The sequence below is a fragment of the Nicotiana sylvestris genome, chromosome 7 (genome assembly GCF_000393655.2).
Source record: "Nicotiana sylvestris chromosome 7, ASM39365v2, whole genome shotgun sequence".
Taxonomy (NCBI): Eukaryota; Viridiplantae; Streptophyta; class Magnoliopsida; order Solanales; family Solanaceae; genus Nicotiana; species Nicotiana sylvestris.
In genome coordinates this window covers 23,084,867-23,106,372 of record NC_091063.1, presented here as the reverse complement: position 1 = coordinate 23,106,372, position 21,506 = coordinate 23,084,867, and the positions used below count along the sequence as shown (strand labels likewise).

General features: G+C 38.7%; 1 long non-coding RNA gene across 1 annotated transcript; it reads right to left on the bottom strand.

Annotated features, from left to right (window-relative positions):
- Positions 1–20,369: 20,369 nt before the first annotated feature.
- Positions 20,370–21,192, bottom strand: LOC138872453 (uncharacterized). The gene is made up of 3 exons (XR_011400826.1): positions 21,120–21,192; positions 20,800–20,958; positions 20,370–20,678 (listed from the first exon to the last, which is right to left on the bottom strand). It is a non-coding gene; the product is annotated as an uncharacterized lncRNA (long non-coding RNA).
- Between the last annotated feature and the right edge of the window lie 314 nt (positions 21,193–21,506).

The window sequence follows — 21,506 nt, the reverse complement described above, 5'->3', positions numbered from 1 at the left end:
TAAAGGTAAATGGAAGCTGAGCAGTAAGAAACGCGTAAACCACGTCAAAATGATACAATAAAAGTAAGACATTTCCAACACAGTAAAGAAATCATTTACTTAAAAAATATCATGCTCAATTTCGGTAAACCTTTTAAAACAACTTCCAATAGTTTCAAACGAGTGATAAAACAGTGAGTAAAACTGATAGAAAACGTAAACAGCCCCTCTGGCAAAACATGTATCACATACTGCCCCTCGGGCATATTATCAACAGAACCAACTCCTCGGGCTACCTCACAATCACCCGTAATCAGCCCCTCGGGCATAACATGAATCAAGAACCGCCCCTCGGGCAACAATATGAATCAAACAACAACCTCTCGGGCTACATCACATCACTCACACTAGGTACCCGCGTTCACTGGGGGTGTACAGACTCCGAGAGGGCCCCTTACGGCCCAAGCGCAATAACAAGCCATCTCGTGGCATAATCAAACATGCTATCGGCCTAATATCAAGACACCTCGTGGCGTAACAAATTAGGCCCTCGGCCTTATAATCATAAATCAGTACCACACTGCTGCGGCGCGCAGCCCAATCCCATAATATCCTCACAACACAGGCTGTTGGCCTCACTTAGTCAGAAATCTCTCATGCCACTTGGGCAACAGTAAAACACAATGCTCATCCCAAAAATATCATTTAAAATATCAAAATGGAGTAAATATGGCTGAGTTATGAAAATAGTAGAAAACAGCATGACTGAGTACAAATATGAAGTCAAAACAGTGATGAATAGTGCATTCAGCCCAAAACATGATGATAGCAAACAGTTTTCAGTCAAATACGCAGTTTAATAGTCATACAAGACAGACTAAGTCACAATCCCCTACGGTGCACGACCTCACGCTCGTCATCTAGCATGAGTGTCACCTCATAATAGCACAACGATGTGAAATCCGTGGTTTCATACCCTCAGGACAAACATTTACAATCATTACTTACCTCAATCCGGTCCAAACTCTAACCCGCGATGCCTTTGCCTCTCACTCGGCCTCCGAATGCTCCAAATCTAGCCAAAAGCAAATTCATACCATTTATGCTAAGGGAACAAAGTCTACTCGAAAATATCCAATTTATACCAAAAATCCGAAATTGGCCAAACCCGGCCCCCCCAGGCCCACGTCTCGGAATCCGATAAAAATTACATCAATAGAATCCTTACACTCTCACGAGTTCGTACATACAAAGAACATCAAAATCGGACCTCAAATGGCCCCTCAAATCCCCAATTCAACTCTCTAATTTTTCTTCCAATTTTCATTCCAAATTCCTAAAATAAATAATAAAAATTAAGACAAAATCATGGTATTTAACCAAATTTGGGTGAAGAACACTTACCCCAATCAATTCTATGAACATTCCCTTCAAAATTGTCTTCTCCCGAGCTCCATAGCTCCAAAAATAACCGAAATCCTCGAAATAGAGTACTTTATAAAGCTGCCCAGGATTCCTCTTTCGTGAATGCAGGACGACCATCGAGTCCGCGATGAAGAAAAATATCAGCTCCCAAAAATTCTCTACGCGTTCGCGGCACAAGCCTCGCGAACGCGATACCTACTGGAGACGTAACTAGGCGAACGCGACATCCAAAGCGCGAACGCGAAGAACACAACATCAATACATCGTGAATGCGACACCCAAAGCGTGAACGCAAAGAACAGAATTCACCGTCTCAGAGAACACCTTTCGCGAATGCGAGTCCTTGACCGCGAACGCGAAGAACAAATCGTCTGCAACAAAAACCAGCAAAACTGCCAAGTCCAAAGTCCAAAAATTGATCTGTTAACCACTTGAAACACACCCGAGGCCCTCGGGACCTCAACCAAACATGCCAACATATCCCTCATCATTCAAACTTGTTCCAACCTTAGGAATGCTCAAAACAACATTAAAGCACCAAATTTGCATCGGATTCAAGCCTAAGAAATCCAAAAAACTTCCAAATTCACTTTCGATCAAAAAGTCTATCAAACCTCATCTGAATGACCTGAAATTTTGCACACACACAAATGACACAACGAACGTACTCCAACTGTCGGAATTCTATTCCGATCCCAATATCAAAATCTCACCTATCAACCAGAAGACGCCAAAATTCCAATTTCGTCAATTCAAGCAAAAACCTTCTACGGACCTCCAAAATACATTCCGGTCATGCTCCTACGTCCCAAATCACCTAACGGAGCGAACCAAATCATAAAAATTCCAATTCGAGATCATATACTAACAAGTTAAAACTTGGTCAAACCTTTCTAATTTTAAGCTTCATCTGAGAACTATTCTTCCAAATTAATTCCGATTACCCTGAAAACCAAAACCGACGATTTACATAAGTCATAATACATCACACGGGGCTAGCCATGCCCGAGAACTGGAAAGCGAAGTGCAAAAGCTCAAAACGGCCGGTCGGGTCGTTACATCCTCCCCCACCTAAACATACGTTCATCCTCGAACGTACCCAGAGTTGTTCCAAAAACCATCAAATCACTGTGTAATCTTACCATGCACATACCCGGGGGTGATCTCACGTCACCCTATCTCATATAGGTCCGATAACACAATGTAACTAAAATTTTACAATCCAACCTAGTCCATAAACCTTAGAACCACATTTCCACTTCTAAAATCATCTACAAGATCAGAATCTCACATCTATACTCTGAATAAGCCCGAACAAGCTATAACAAACCATACCCACAGACTCAAATGCCATTACATGATATACCACATACTCCAACACTCATAGTGATAGCTTCTAATCACAGCAGTTGCCCAAAACAACTGAATACTGATAATACCTCTTATCAAATAAAGCCTCATTCTAACACTTCCGTATACTGTCAATGATAACTGAAATACGCAGTAAGTCATAACCATTCCTCGGATCAACCATTCATGAAGCCACTTCTCCTTTGGCAAGGACCATAGCAAATTTTTGAGCTGAACCTCGATACTATCCTTCCAACATGCTAAAATCGAATCTGTTTGTATTCATTATAGATCCCAATGATCTCATCTAATCCAACACAACTACTCTGGTGACATGACACATCAATACAAGCTAAAGCCACAACTCATGCAATCCGCACACCAAATCAATATCGAATTCAAATACCCTGTCCGGCGACATGCTCGGCAGCAGGAAACACATCCGGAAAATCCCTCACCACCAGAACTGAACCAATGGTAGGAGTCTCTGCACTGATATCCATCACGAAGGCCAAATAAGAAAAGATAACCCTTCTCAGCCATCCGTTAAGTCTTCAAAATGAAATCACCTTGCTGTGAATATAATCTGTCGAACCTCGCCACTCAATCCGTGGCATCCCTGGCATGGCCAATATCGTTATCTTAGCGCAATAGTCCACAATAGCACAACACGAAGACTACCAATCCGTACCTAATAACACATCAAAATCCACCATAATAAGCAACAAAAGATCCACTCGGGTCTCCAAACCTCCCATAGTTACCACACAAGACAAATATACGTGGTTCACAACCACGACTTAACCTGTCTATGAGAATTCCTAGTCTCTAAATCCATACAGCACATGAATCACCATATCCGATCCCAACTCCACTGTTCGAATATAAAACACACCTCTAATACATAATCATCCTACGAGAGGTACTCCTATAATTCTTCTATGCCACCAAGCAAACTCGAATATCAGTAGTCGCTCCAACAAGAGAGTGTCGCAATACTAATGAAGTATCCTCAACTCAAGCACATCGCCCGTTCTAAAATGTATACCCTCATCAAGTCACACCAATCAGTGATCTCATTTATCTAGTCATCTAAAAATGTCCATACTACCTAAGAATCTGTGACCTTCCTTTCAAAACTGAACCGTGACCTTACACATGCAAATCTAAATCCTACACAACATACCGTATATACCATACCATCCTAGGATAAACATGAGAATTTCATATCCATTTCAAGCCACAAGCAACTACATACTCAACTAGCCAAGAACTTTCCATTTATCCCATCTAGAAGAAAATCACTACACATCTCATGCTCCTCACGCTCGTAGAAAATATACATCTCTAACCGTGGTAGAAACCATCAAGAACTCTCCGAATTCCATTTGCACAACACTAATTCGTCAGGACTGAATACTTATAACTCAACCAAGCTATGCAGGCCACTAAAACCCAAGAGCATTGCCGCGAAACACCTATAGAAACTCATTACCTCGTAAGCAACCAAAGAACTAGTCATATCCTTACCATGCTGATCCGACCTACTACCAAGCTATCCCATCTATCCAAGCTCCTTTTGATTTACCTTCAACTTGATACTTCTTCTCGCTATAACACCACAATCCTCAACCCAGACTTGCCACACGAGACCCAAGCATAAAGCCACACCGTCCTTCGGTTCATAAACCGCTGACTACTCTCTCAAATATCCCTAAAAGCACCACATTCGAAATACTTTCCCTGAAGAGACTTCCTATGAATCTAAAGCCATTACCTTCACCTTCCTGATATTGATGTGTAGAATCCATAATGATATAGAAATACCACGAATCTTGATACCCTCCAAGGCAAATCTCAGTTTCTAGCCAAATATATAACCTAAAAAATCTCCAATTATTTCATGTAAAATCTTGAACTCATTAGAACCATTCTCGAGAGTTATCCACTCTACTCAAACCGCAATTAGACCAATCAAACGGACCGGACGACCTGTGCTCCATTAGCATCCGACACCGTAGAAGGTAACCTCACCTTAATGCAACCAAGCAACTTCCTGTTCTATGCACCGTACATCCTTTACCAATAAAAATTCAAGTCATTCTGTGATTCTCATACGCCCATAAAGCATAACATAACCTTTATTGAAATTTCCTTTACTCGAGCCATCCTCAGTCTCAACCTCCGTAAGCCATAACTGATTCACCAGTACGCCTCAAACTGGAACTAATACAGCACATAACCGTGCAATCAACTAATTAATAGCAGACTCCCCCACTTGGCTCAAAGCCATAGATCAAAACACACAATAACTCATAATGCATATACTTTATTACTGACATAATACCATAGTGAGATTAAACTCAATCATTTATAAGCCCGTGCAACATAGACCATCTAGTACTTCAAATCTTTTGCAAATCTCGCATTCACCCTCATAACAGTCAAGCCCACTCTCTTAAGTGACCCAAATTTTAAATTACAACACATATATTTTACCGGTAAAAGAGATCTTCCATCAAACAACATAAGGATCACACAAACTTTAGAATACTCTACAGGAGATAGCCCACTTGCTTCGCCTCAAACTAACATCTCTTTATACCCTTCCACTGTCATAAACATTATGCAGTCACTTAATCTTCCTGAGTCTGAACTCATATCACAACGTGAAATCTACTTCACTTCCTAACTAGGCAACATGAAAAGATCCTTCAACACCTACACTCGGGGCTATAAATAAAATCATGATGGAAATCAAGAACCAGATAGTTCTTGCTACCCCAAAGCAGACCTTTCTCCTCTCATTTAATTCATATAAACATATTTCGTAGTCACATCACACTCATCACGTAACTATCCAGTCATCACTCCCAGTAATCGAGACACTATCGGACATACAAATCCAAAAGCACGTGCTCACACAATGAACGCCTCAATGCTCAAGCTATAGGCAAAACCCAGCCTCAAGTCCTCTAGACCGGCCCAACATCAACACACAGAGATCAAATATCGCCCCTCGATGAGGAAATCACAAGCCATCAATGCATATTTGATACTGAGCGCTCATGCGCGCATACAAACGCGTGGAAGGAATTCAAAGAGTTATATTTCAAGCTGAATCAAGGACGCACGATAAGAGTTCAAGAATGTGAAATTTTTTTAAAGGTTCTTCAGCCTCCCAAGGATAAGCACAAACGTCTATGTACCAATCTGCAAGACTCTACTAAACCTGCTCATGACTCGTGAGACCTATGTAACCTAGGCTCTAATACTAACTTGTCGTGACCCTAAAACTGACCCGGTCGTGATGGCACCTATCGTGAAACTAGGCTAGCGGACACAACTCCCGAATTAACCATTAATCAATAAGAATCATTTTTAAGCCTTTAATTAATCAAATGTCTCATAATGTAAGTCTAAATGAATAGTGCGGAATTAATATACAAGCCTGACATCGGGGTGTCACAAGTCACCAGCATCTACTAAGGTCTGAATACAACTAGAGTCTAAGAATGTACTAAATACAGTCTAAGGAAGACAAGAGGGTGAAAAGCAGTGTTGTGAATGTCGGACATCTACCTTGCTAACTCCGATGACTCTGCCATTGAGCAATCAACACCCGCTACCGGGTTCAAAAATACCTGAATCTGCACACAAGGTAGAGGGAGTAATGTGAGTACGTCAACCCAGTAAGTAATAAATCTAGAACAGAACGTGCAATCCTTGAATATCTGAAATTGTCTAAGTGGAAATAGCTTTCTTATCATTCAATGAGCATCTTGTATTTCATAAAAATTGGGGGCAATATAATCCTTACGTAAGGGCCATCCTATCCAACTTTCAGGCATTAAGATACGTTTCAAGCGTGGATGATTATCATAAGAGATTCCCAACATATCATATGATTCTCGTTCTTGAAAATCCACACTTTTCCAAACCCAGAAAACAGACGGAATTCTAGGATTCCTCCTGGAGACAAATACTTTTATGCATACCTCCTCTGGTTGATCCACACCATCCTCTATTCTCGTAAGATAATACACACTAGCTAACAGCCCGCCAGGCGCTACATCATAGGCACATTGAGAGCGGAGATAGTTGAACAACTTCCAATAGTTTCAAACGAGTCATAAAACAGTGAGTAAAATTGATAGAAAATGTAAACAGCCCCTTGGGAAAAACATGTATCACATACCGCCCCTCAGGCATATCATCAACAGAACCAGCCCCTCGGGCTACCTCACAATCACTCATAATTAGCCCATCGGACATAACATAAATCAAGGACCGCCCCTCGGGCAATAATATGAATCAAACAACAACCTCTCGGGCTATATCACATCACTCACACTAGGTACCCATGCTCACTGGGGGTGTACAGACTCCGAGAGAAGCCCTTTATGGCCCAAGCGCAATAACAAGCCATCTCGTGGAATAATCAAACAGGCTCTCGGCCTCATATCAAGCCACCTCATGGCGTAACAAATTAGGCCATCGGCCTCATAATCATAAATCAGTATCATACTGTTGTGGTGCACAATCCGATCCCATAATATCCTCACAACACAGGCCCTCGGCCTCATTCAGTCAGAAATATCTCATGCCACTCGGGCAATAGTAAAACATGATGCTCAGCCCAAAAATATCATTTAAAATATCAAAACGAAGTAAATATGGCTGAGTTATGAAAACAGTAGAAAACGTCATGACTGAGTACAAATATGAAGCCAAAATAGTGATGAATAGTAGTAAAAATCCCCGAAGGGTCCAAAATAGTTGGCACGAGGCCCAAATATGGCATTCAGCCCAAAACATGATGATAGCAAATAGTTTTCAATCAAATATGTAGTTTAATAGTCATACGAGACGGACTAAGTCACAATCCCCAACGGTGCACGATCCCACGCTCGTCATCTAGCGTGTGCGTCACCTCATAATAACATAACGATGTGAAATTCGGCGTTTTATACCCTCAGGACAAACATTTACAATTATTACTTACCTCAATCTAGTCCAAACTCTAGCCCATGATGCCTTTGCCTCTTGACTCGGCCTCCGAATGCTGCAAATCTAGCCAAAAGCAAATTCATACCATCAAAATATGCTAAGGGAACAAAGTCCACTCGAAAATATCCAATTTATACCAAAAAATCCCAAAATTGGCCAAACCCGGCCCCCCAGGCCCACGTCTCGGAATATAAAAATCATACCAATAGAATCCTTACACTCTCACGAGTTCGTACATACCAAGAACATCAAAATCGGACCTCAAATGGCCCCTCAAATCCCCAATTCAACTCTCTAATTTTTCTTCCAATTTTCATTCCAAATTCCCAAATTAAATAATAAAAATTAAGACAAAATCATGGTATTTAACCAAATTTTGGTTAAGAACACTTACCCCAATCAATCCTCTGAAAATCCCCTCCAAAATCGTCTTCTCCCGAGCTCCAAAGCTCCAAAAATGACTGAAATCCTCAAAATAGAGTACTTTATAAAGCTGCACAGGCTTCCTCTTTCGCAAACGCGGGACGACCATCGAGACCGCGATGAAAAAAAATATCGGCTCCCAAAAATGCTCTACGCGTTCGCGACACAAGCCTCACAAACGCGATACCTACTGGAGACGTAACAACGTGAATGCGACATCCAAACCGCGAACGCAAAGAACACAACATCAATAAATCGCGAATGCGACACCCAAAGAACGAACGCGAATAACAGAATTCACCACCTCAGAAAAAACCCTTCGCGAACGCGAGTCCTTGACCGCGAACGTGAAGAACAAACTGCCTGCAACAAAAACTAGCAAAACTGCCAAGTCGAAAGTCCAAATATTGATCCGTTAACCACCCGAAATACACCTGAGGCCCTCGGTACCTCAACCAAACATGCCAACATATCCCAGAACATCATTCAAACTTGTTCCAACCTTCAGAATGCTCAAAACAACATTAAAGCACCAAATTTGCATCGGATTCAAGCCTAAGAATTCCAAAAACTTCCAAATTCCGCTTTCAATCAAAAATTCTATCAAACCTCGTCCGAATGACCTGAAATTTTGCACACACATCACAAATGACACAACGAACCAACTCCAACTAGCAGAATTCCATTCCGATCCCAATATAAAAATCTCACCTATCAACCGGAAGATGTCAAAATTCCAGTTTCGCCAATTCAAGCCTAAACATTCCATGGACCTCCAAAATACATTATGATCACGCTCCTAAGTTCTAAATCACCTAACGGAGCTAACCAAATCATAAAAATTCCAATCCAAGATCATATACTAACAAGTCAAAACTTGGTCAAACCTTTCAAATTTTAAGCTTCAACTGAGAACTATTTTTCCAAATTCATTCCGATTACTCTAAAAACCAAAACCGATGAATTACATAAGTCATAATACATTACACGGGGCTAGCCATGCCCGAGAACTGGAAAGCAAAGTGCAAAAGCTCAAAAAGGTCGGTCGGGTCGTTACATCCCCCCCTCGTTAAACATACGTTCATCCTCGAACGTGCCCAGAGTTGTTCCGAAAACTATCAAATCGCTGTGTAATCTTACCATGCACATACCCGGGGGTGATCCCACGTCACCCTATCTCATATAGGCCTGATAATACAATATAACTGAATTTTACAATCCAACTACCACTTTTCCACTTCTGAAATCATCTACAAGATCAGAATCTCACATCTATACTCTGAATAAGCTCGAACAAGCTGTAACAAACCATACCTGCAGACTCAAATGCCATTACATGATATACCACATACTCCAACACTCATAGCGATAGCTTCTAATCACATCAATTGCCCAAAACAATAAAATACCGATAATACCTCTTATCAAATAAAACCTTATTCTAACACTTCAGTATACTGTCAATGATAATTGAAACATGCAGTAAGTCATAACCATTCCTCAGATCAACCATTTATGAAGCCACTTCTCCTTTGGCAAGGACCATATCAAATTTCTGAGCTGAACCTCGATATTATCCTTCCAACATGCTGAAATCGAATCTGTCTGTATCATTATAGATCCCAACGATCTCATCTAATCCAATACAACTACTCTGGTGACATGACACATCAATACAAACTAAAGCCACAACTTTTGCAATCCGCCAAATCAATACCGAATTCAACAACCCTGTCCGGCGACATGCCCGGTAGTAGGAAACACATTCGGAAAATCCCTTACCACCGGAACTGAATCAATGGTAGGAGTCTCTACATTGACATCCATCATGAAGGTCAAATAAGAAAGACAACCCTTCCCAGCCATCCGTTGGGTCTTCAAAATGAAATCACTTTGCTGTGAACATAATCCGTCGAACCTCGCCACTCAATCCGTAGCATCCTCGGCATAGCCAACGTCGTCATCTTAGCGCAATAGTCCACAATATCACAACACGGAGACCACCAATCTGTACCCAATAACACATAAAAATCCACCATAATAAGCAACAAAAGATCCACTAGGGTCTCCAAACCTCCCATAGTTACCACACAAGACCGATATACGCGGTCCACAACCACGACTTAACCTGTCTATGAGAACTCCCAGTCTCCAAATCCATACACCACGTGAATTACCATATCTGATCCCAACTCCACTATCCGAATATACAACATACCTCTAATACCCAATCATCCCATGATAGGTACTCCTATAATTCTTCTATGCCACCAAGCAAACTCGAATATCAGCAGTCGATCCAACAAGAGAGTGCCGCAATACTAATGAAGTATCCTCCACTCAAACACATCACCCTTTCTAAAATGTATGCCCTCATCAAGACACACCAATCAGTGATCTCGTTTATCTAGTCATCTGAAATTATCCATGCTACCTAAGAATTTGTGACCTTCCTTTCAAAACTGAACCATGACCTTACACATGCAAATCTAAATCCTACACAACATACCTCATATACCATACCATCCTAGGATAAATATGAGAACTTCATATCCATTTTGAGCCACAAGTAACTACGTACTCAACTAGCCAAGAACATTCTATTGATCCCATCTAGAAGAAAATCACTACACATATCATGCTCCTCACGCTCGTAGAAAATATACATCTCTAACCGTGGTAGAAACCATCAAGAACTCTCTGAATTCCATTTGCACAAAACTAAATCGTCAGGACTGAATTCTTCTAACTCAACCAAGCTACGCAGGTCACTAAAACCCAAGAGCATTACCGCGAAACACCTATAGAAACTCATTACCTCGTAAGAAGCCAAAGAACTAGTCATATCCTTACCATGCTGATCCGACCTACTACCAAGCTATCTCATCTATCCAAGTTCCTTTTGATTTACCTTCAACTTGATACTTCTTCTCGCTATAACACCACAATCCTCAACCTAGACTCGCCATATGAGACCCAAGCATAAAGCCACATCATCCTACGGTTCATAAGCCGCTGACTACTCTCTCAAATATCCCCAAAAGCACCACATTAGAAATACTTTCCCTGAAGAGACTTCCTGCGAATCTAAAGCCATTATCTTCACCTTCCTGATATTGATGTGTAGAATCCATAATTATATATAAATACCACGAGTCTTGATACCCTTCAATGCAAACCTCAATTTCTAGCCAAATATATAACCTGAAAATCTCCAATTATTTCATGTAATCTTGAACCCATTAGAACCATTCTCGAGAGTCATCCACTCTACTCAAACCGCAATTAGACCGATCAAATGGCCCGGATGACATGTGCTCCGTTAGCACTCCGACACCGCAGAAGGTAACCTCACCTTAATGCAACCAAGCAACTTCCTGTTCTATGCATCGTACATCCTTTACCAATAACAACTCAAGTCATTCCATGATTCTCACATGCCTATAAAGCATAACATAACCTTTATTGAAATTTCCTTTACTCGATCCATCCTCGGTCTCAATCTTCATGAGCCATAACTGATTTACCAGTACGCCTCAAACTGAAACCAATATAGCATATAACCGTGCAATCAACTAATCAATAGAAGACTCCCCCACTTGGCTCAAAGCCATATATCAAAACACACAATAACTCATAATGCATATACTCTATTACTGCCATAATACCATTGTGAGATTAAACTCAATCATTTATAAGCTCGTGCAACATAGACCATCTAGTACTTCAAATCTTCTGCAAATCTCGCATTCACTCTCGTAACAGTCAAGCCCACTCTCTTAAGTTACCCAAATTCAAATTGCAACACATATATTTCACTGGTAAAAGAGATCTTACATAAACAACATAAGGATCACACAAACTTCAGAACACTCCGCAGGAGAAAACCCACCTATTTCGCCTCAAACTAACATCTCTTTATACCCTTCCATTTTCATAAACATTACGTAGTCACTTAATCTTCCTGAGTCTGAACTCATATCACAACGTGAAATCTACTTCACTTCCTAACTAGGCAACATGAAAAGATCCTTCAACACCCACAACTCGGGGCTATACATCAAATCACGATGGAAATCAAGCACCAAATAGTTCTTGCTACCACAAAGCAGACCTTTCTCGTCTCATTCAATTCATATGAACATATCTCGCAGTCACATCACACTCATCACGTAACTATCCAGCCATCACTCCCACTAATCGGAACACTATCGGACATACAAATCCAAAAGCACATGCTCACACAATCAACGCCTCAGTGCTCAAGCTATAGGCAATACCCAACCTCAAGTCCTCCAGACTGGCCCAACATCAATACATAGAGATCACATCTCGCCCCTCGATCAGGGAATCACAAGCCATCGATGCATATCTGATACTAAGCGCTCATGCACACATACGAATGCGTGGAAGGAATTCAAAGAGTTACATTTCAAGCTGAATCAAGGACGCACGATAAGAGTTCAAGAATATGAAGTTTTTTTTAAAGGTTCTGCAGCCTCCCAAGGATAAGCACAAACGTCTCCGTACCGATCCGCGAGATTCTACTAAACCTGCTCATGACTCGTGAGACCTATATAACCTAGGCTCTGATACGCAGATGTCACGACCCTAAAACTGACCCGGTCATGATGGCGCATATCGTGAAATTAGGTCTGCCGACACTACTCCCGAATTAACCATTATTCAATAAGAATCATTTTTAAGACTTTAATTAATCAAATGTCTCATAATGTAAGTCTAAATAAATAGTGCGGAATTAATATACAAGCCCGACATCGGGGTGTCACAAGTCACGAGCATCTACTAAGGTCTGAATACAACTAGAGTCTAAGAATGTACTAAATACAGTCTAAGGAAGACAAGAGGGCGAAAAGCAGTGCTACGAATGTCAGGCAACTACCTTGCTAACTCTGATGACTCTGCCACTGGGCAATCAACACCCGCTACCGGGTTTAAAAATACCTAAATCTGCACATAAGGTACAGAGAGTAATGTGAGTACGCCAACTCAGTAAGTAATAAAGGTAAATGGAAGCTGAGTAGTAAAAAAACGCGTAAACCACATCAAAATGCTACAATAAAAGGAGGACATTTCCAACACAGTACATAAATCATTTACTTAAAAAAATCATGCTCAATTTCGGTAAACCTTTTAAAACAATTTCCAATAGTTTCAAACGAGTGATAAGACAGTGAGTAAAACTGATAGAAAGCGTAAATAGCCCCTCGGGTAAAACATGTATCACATACCGCCCCTTGGGCATATCATCAACAGAACTAGCCTATCGGGCTACCTCATAATCACTCATAATTAGCCCCTCGGGCATAACATGAATCAAGAACCACCCCTCGGGCAACAATATGAATCAAACAATAGCCCCTCGGGCTACATCACATCACTCATACTGGGTACCCATGTTACTGGGGGTGTACAGACTTCGGGAGGGGCCCCTTACGACCCAAGCGCAATAACAAGTAATCTCATGGCATAATCAAACAGGCTCTCAGCCTCATATCATGCCACCCGTGGCGTAACAAATTAGGCCCTCGGCCTCATAATCATAAATCAGTACCACACCGCTGCGGCGCGCAGCCCGAACCTATAATATCCTCACAACACAGGCCCTCGGCCTCACTCAGTCAGAAATCTCTCATGCCACTCGAGCAACAGTAAAACATGATGCTCAGCCCAAAAATATCATTTAAAAAATCAAAACGGAGTAAATATGACTGAGTTATGAAAATAGTAGAAAATAACATGACTGAGTACAAATATGAAGTCAAAACAGTAAGTAATAGTAGTAAAAATCCTCTAAGGGTCCAAAACAGTTAGCATGAGGCTCAAATATGGCATTCAGCCCAAAACATGATGATAGCAAACCGTTTTCAGTCAAATACACAGTTTAATAGTCATACGGGACGGACTAAGTCACAATCCTCAACGGTGCACGACCCCACGATCATCATTTAGTGTGTGTGTCACCTCATAATAGCACAACGATGTGAAATCTGGGGTTTCATACCCTTAGGACAAACATTTACAATCATTACTTACCTTAATCCGGTCCAAACTCTAGCCCGCGATGCCTTTGCCTGTCGAATCGGCCTCCGAATTCTCCAAATCTAGCCAAAAGCAGATTCATACCATCAAAATATGCTAAGGGAACAAAGCCCACTCGAAAATATCCAAATTATACCCAAAAATCCTAAATTGGCCAAACCCGGCCCACCGGGCCCACGTATCGAAATCCGATAAAAATCACGACAATAGAATCCTTACACTCTCACAAATTCGTACATACCAAGAACATCAAAATCGTACCTCAAATGGCCTCTCAAATCCCTAATTCAACTCTACAATTTTTCTTCCAATTTTCATTCCAAATTCTCAAATTAAATGATAAAAATTAAGACAAAATCATGGTATTTAACCAAATTTGGGTGAATAACACTTACCCCAATCAATCCTCTCAAAATACCTTCCAAAATCGCCTTCTCCCGAGCTCCATAGCTCCAAAAATGCAAAAATGGCCGAAATCCTCGAAATAGAGTACTTTATAACGCTGCCCAGGCTTCCTCTTTTGTGAACGCGGTATGACCATCGCGTCCGCGATGAAGAAAAATATCGGCTCCCAAAATTGCTCTACACATTCGCGGCACAAGCCTCGCGAACGCGATACCTATTGGAGACGTAACTACGCGAACGCAACATCCAAAGTGCGAACGCGAAGAACACAACATCAATACATCGTGAACGCGACACCCAATACATCATGAATGCGACACCCCGAGGCCCTCGGTACCTCAACCAAATATGCCAACATATCCCATAACATTATTCAAACTTGTTCCTACCTTCAAAATGCTCAAAACAACATTAAAGCTCCAAATTTGCATCGGATTCTAGCCTAAAAATTCCAAAAACTTCTAAATTCCGTTTTCGATCAAAAAGTCTATCAAACCTCGTCCGATTGACCTGAAATCTTGTACACACATCACAAATGATACAACGGACCTACTCCAACTGTCGGAATTCCATTCCGACTCCAATATCAAAATCTCACCTATTAGCCGGAAGACGCCAAAATTTCAATTTCGCCAATTCAAGCCTAAACCTTCCACGAACCTCCAAAATACATTCTGATCACGCTCCTAAGTCCAAAATCACCTATCGGAGCTAACAAAATCATAAAAATTCCAATCCGAGATCATATACTAACAAGTCAAAACTTGGTCAAACCTTTCAAATTTTAAGCTTCAACTGAGAACTGTTCTTCCAAATTTATTCCAATTACACTGAAAACCAAAACCGATAATTTACATAAGTCATAATATATCACATCGGGCTAGCCATGCCCGAGAACTAGCGAGCGAAGTGCAAAAGCTTAAAATGGCCGGTCGGGTTGTTACAGCAGATTTCCTCTGATTTTCCATAAACAAGTCAACAAATTAAAAAAAAGCTTCTGACGAAATAAATTGCAAACAATTAGCTACGATTGAATTAAATTTCATGACATAATGTCAAAATTGGCGATTATGCTTCAGTTCAATGGTCGGTAGGATAGCGTTGGGAGATACAAAGATTTTGATAGTGACGGAATGGTAGCCAATGAAAATTCAAATTATAGTCAATTGAATTCTACAATTGCAGAGCATCTAATGGTCGATACCTCTGCAAAATCATCGAAATCAAATACGCCGTTAACGAACGTTGTCCTCCAATGCAAATTTGAAACGATATGGGAGTTCGAGTGTATATGAAGACTAAAAATGAAAACAAAAACTTAGGAATGTATTCGATGTGTATAACAGTATATGATTTCGATTTAGAATGCAATATGTTGAATGCGGGCACAATTGCAGGTTTGCTCTGTTTTCCAGTGCTGGTATTTTTCAATTTCAACTGTTCTACAATTTTACCAAATTATATACAACTATACTACATAACAAATGTAGTTAAATTGTTATATCTCTAAATACAATTGAAGTGTACCTGTTACACAGTACTTAAGGTTTGAAAAAATAAAAATGTGACCAAAGAATAAAGTATCTACAAGTTTTCAAATACTGAACACCTGAATATACAAAGGTATGAATTACTATACTTTTAATTAAGTGCAGGTACTTTTGATTATCGTAATACTAACGTGGTACAATTATCAAGCAATTGTTACACAATTAGAGAAGTATTAGGAACAATGAAGTTGATTGATATTCCAACATCTCTAGCAATTGTGGAATATGAAAGTATCATCATAACAGAACATACGCCAAATGTAATTGAAGTAGGCCAAGTTTACCAAGACAAGCAAATAATTGTTAGTGCAATGAAGTATTATTCTGTCATGAATAAGTTTCAATTTAGGGTGAAAAGTTATAGTGCAAGAAGGTACGAATATTTTATTTGTCAAATTCATATTGTTTATAAGTTATAGTTTTTATGTATATAAATTGTTTTAAAAAAATTGTTGTGCATATTTACTCATATTTTGTAACTATAATTTGCATAACAATTTTTGAATTGTTTTTATTCTGTAGCTATTGCCTCGTATGTGCTGGGGACAATTATACGTGGCACTTCAAGTCTACCAGCATAAATGAATCAGCATTGTTCAAGGTTCGAAAATTCAACAACTTGTACACATGCTCTTTGATGGAAAATACATATATACAACGCAAACCTAGTGCCATTGTAGTTGACAGCATGGTGATGCCAAAATATGCGGATCCTAAGATAATATACACACCAAAAGACATACAAACTGACATGTAGTGGGAACATGGTGTGAACTTAACATACATGCATGCTTGGAGAACAAAGGAAAAGGCTTTGAAATTTTTTAGAGGTCATCCTGTTGATTCCTACAGTCGCTTGCCGAGTTATTTGTATATTTTGGAGAACACTTATCCTTGGTCGGTAGTGAAATTGCAGAAAACTGAAAATGACTATTTCTTGTATGCATTTGTTGCACTTAGTACGTCCATCTAGGGAAATAGGCATATAGGGAAATCATGCTAACAGCTAGCACAATGGATGCAGCAGGTAATGTTGATTAATTGTAAAAATATTGTTATAAAGTTGTTTCTAAAACTGTATTTTTTATATTTTCAAGTTTTATTACTGAAATTGAATTTCTTTTTGTTACCTATGTGATAGGTAGCATATTACCACTAGCATACGCCGTTGTTGATTCAGAAAATGAGGCAATATAGAGGTAGTTTTTTGAGCAATTCAAACATGCATGTGGCGAAAAACCAAATATATGTGTTATTTCGGACCGAAATGAGAGTATATTGAAGGCAACATCTACTATTTATACTGGCATGCCACATTATGCTTGCATTGGCATATTTGGACAAATGTAAGGTCAAAGTTCAAGAAAGGTCATCTAAAGTTAAGCGAATTGTACTTTGACACAACACGACCATACATGCTTGATGAATTTAATGAAAGAATGTTAAAGATTGAAGAGATCGACACACATGTTAAAGCATACCTATACGATATTGGATATCATAGATGGTCTCGGGTACATTCTACGGTGAATAGAACATGGACGATGACATCAAATATTACAGAGTCCTTGAATTCGGTAACCAAAGATGCAAGAGAGATGCCCGTAGTTGAACTATTAGATTACATGAGGACTCTTCTTAAATGCTGGACTAATAAAAAGTTATTGAATGCAAAGGGTACGTTCGCATACCTTGGGAAAAAATACAACAAAGAGTTATAGGATAACAGAATATTATCGCTGAAGATGAGAGTAAGTCATGGCCAATAACATCACATCATTGATTTCCTCAAACTAAATATATACTGATAATTGTAGATATATTATTGTATAATTCTAGTTATTTTGTCTTGTATCTGTTGATGACAACTTGTTGTGTGTTTGTAATGAAATTATAGGAGAGGGCTTCAAGCGATTACATCCATACTGTGATAGATGATGTGAAGCGCTTCATTGTTTGCCTTCAATACAAGAGATGTAGTTGTGGACAATTCCAACTTGATGAACTTCCTTGTCCACATACTTTGGTGGCTTTGAGGCACAAGAACAAGTCTTATGAAAACTATTGTTCTCCTTATTACACGAAGGAGAGCCTTCTGCAGACTAATGAAATACCAGTATACCCACTGCCTGATGAAAGCAAATGGAATGTGCCATAACATATACACACGAAGAAGTTGTAATTCCACCTACTGGGAAAAGGCAGCCAAGGAGACCTTAAAGATAAAGATACGAATCATATGATGAACTAAATGCAAAGAAGTACAAGGTTTCATGTGGCAACTGTGGACAAGAAAGACATAACAAAAGATCTTGTAGGAATGCTCCCAAAAGGAAATAAAAATTGATATAGTATATAGATTTTTTTTTACTAAATATTGTTGATGATAATCTATCCTTTAAGACATATTCAGTCGTATTTGTTCTATTTTGTAGAATTATAGTTGTGTTGCTAATTTGAATAAAGATTATGTCCTATAATGAATATTTGGTAAAGAGATTTCAACTCTTAATGCAATTGGTTTGTAGTTATTTTATTCAAAAATTAGGTTTATTTATTACTTTTAAGCTTTTCCTAACAACACTGCTAAAATTGAATAGATTCTGTATTTAGTTGTAGACATAATTATAGTTATGCTGTAAAGAAATTATATAGTACCAATATCGAGATCGAGTACTAACAACTTTCAACCAAAAAAATGGCACATATGTTTTCTATTGTAAGTAGTAGAATTCTGGACAAAATAACAAAATAAAAGGTAAAACAACTGTAGCACAAATCTGCTACAAATAAATTGTAGCTGATTTGTTCTTAATAAATAATTTTCCTACAACTTTAATACAATTCAACTACAACTAAACACTTTAACTACAATTTTTCTACTGAAAAGGGTAATTAATTCTTTTTGTTCCAGACTCATGTTCTCTACCTCACAGTTGTTGCACCTTTTCTTCTTGCTAATTTGCCAGTCACCTTACTTTCACTAATTGCACCAAACTCTTGCTTTTTCCTAGCATAATCCCAAAGGAGTGCTCCATAGCATCTACGGTGTTGATCAATATCATAAAGGTCTTCCTTTAAAATCAATAGCTCTCCAATGCTGACATATTCTGCAAATGTCTCCACGTATACACTACAGTCACTGCAAAAAATAATAGGAAAAAAGATTTAGCACTCAATATAAAATACAATTGGTTAAATTGAAGGAAAAATAACACATACAGTGATCCCTCTTTTTGTTGGGGTATCTCACCGACCAACCACTAAATATCAAAAGGGTCAGTAACACCTTTTTAAATGTATGCCTTTGTGTGTTCTTGTAGTTGATGTCTGGACGCCTGACATAGAAGCTAGTGCATGACAAGTATAGAGAGATCATAATAGAAAACTTATCGACAACAAATTCAACAAGTTTGTGATTTCGTGAAGAGACCATAGAATCATAAACATATAGAACCCTATCGGTAATGTCAAACACATCCAACAACTAATGAAATTTGTTCACAATATTTATTGGCATAATCACAAAATTAACTTTATCCCATGCAACATTTGCAAGTAATCGGTACCCCAATATGTATTCGGATACGATGTCCTGGGGTTTGACAACAGCAAGCTTCCTATCGGCAAGCCTCTCATAAATTTGTTCAATTCTAGTCTTAAAGATACAGTCAGTGGTTGTAAACCATATTTTTTTTTTCAGGATCATGCTTTCTTATCTTCCTCAAATAGTATAAAATAACATCAATGTGCTGCAAAAAAATAGATTTCATTATTTCTCAATGTTGAATACAATTTAACTATAATTTTCAAACAAAAAATCTACAATTATCTAAAATAACAGAAGACTACAACTAATTATTAAATTCTGCCAGGGTATGAGTGTACCGTGTTGTTGAGGATTTGTCCGGGATATGTTACAGTATAAAATCACTCATTTTTATCAACTTTCTCCGCTCCAAAATCAAACCACGGGTTGAGCTGGTTATCTTTTAAAGAATAAGGTGCCTTCTCCCTATTTAAAGACATAGCAAGTACAATTAATATGTTGTTTCAATTGAAAATCCATAAATTATATGCACTCGATAATATGAAAAGAGTATATAATCTAACCTCTTTGAAATTGTGTAGGTACCTAAATATAACCACTTATTGAATTCTTCCAACAAGTTAGGATCAACATTGTCACCAATAACCTCAGTAAATGGATGCTTGATGTTGAAAATTGGAGGAGTTTCAATAGAAATGCTTACCCCAGAACTAAAATAAGGGAGAAAGGGGATCTAACATACTTTATAGGAATCCTTATTCTTCCTTGATGCACAAGGGTTATTTCATCTTCATTAACCGTGCCGAACTTAACAATCAGTGAGAAGTTCTCTGGCAGCTCAAAATCATCAAGTGTTGCCGCTCTTTTTCCAGACCTGGAGTCATTGTCTGAATCACCTACATTGATGTAGTCGACTTGTTCACCTACAAAATTAAAAACAAAAGAACAACATTGTATGTTGGTTGCATCAGAAATTTTGGGAAAGCTAAAACTTATATGAAAGTTGTTGTTTTTTTCCTACAATTATATTATAATATATAATACCACTGAAATCTTCACTGCAATCGTCTCCTTGTTGTATAACATTTGTTTCTTGAATTGGAGATTACACATGCATAGTCTCCTTCTCCTCATTTAAATGCTCTCTTTGTATGCCAACTTTTGCATCCTGTTTTGGAGAGTGCACATGCATAGTTTCCTTATCTGGTACAATAAATGTGCACAACTTAATAAAATTGTAGATCATTTGTAGTAAACAGAAACAACATTATAGATAAATTGTAGTTAATTTATTGAAATATTGTAAAGTTGCTGAGATGTAATATGTATTGTGAAATATGTAGATAAAATGTACTAAATCATACCTGCAGTTTCTTCCTCCAATGCCCCTTGAAATTGGAAAGATACGTCAACACCTATCGGTCATGATATAGGAACATTCTCCTATTTTTAAATGTCTGACATGTGTCATGTATCTAAGACAACAATTGAAAATTTAATGTAGATTATTTTTTGATAATTTAGGATATATGTAGATTTAATGTAGATATAATATAGATTATTTGTCATCAAATTGTGTTAAAATTGTTAAAATATTTGTTTTGCTGCTGCTACCTAATATTTATTTAGCACTACTGCCATGATATTGTTGTTTGTTCTTTTCTTTGTAATACTCATCATTTTTCGCAGAACTGCCACTAAATTGCAAGCAGAATTTGTTAGGTTATATACTTTATGAATGCTAATATAAA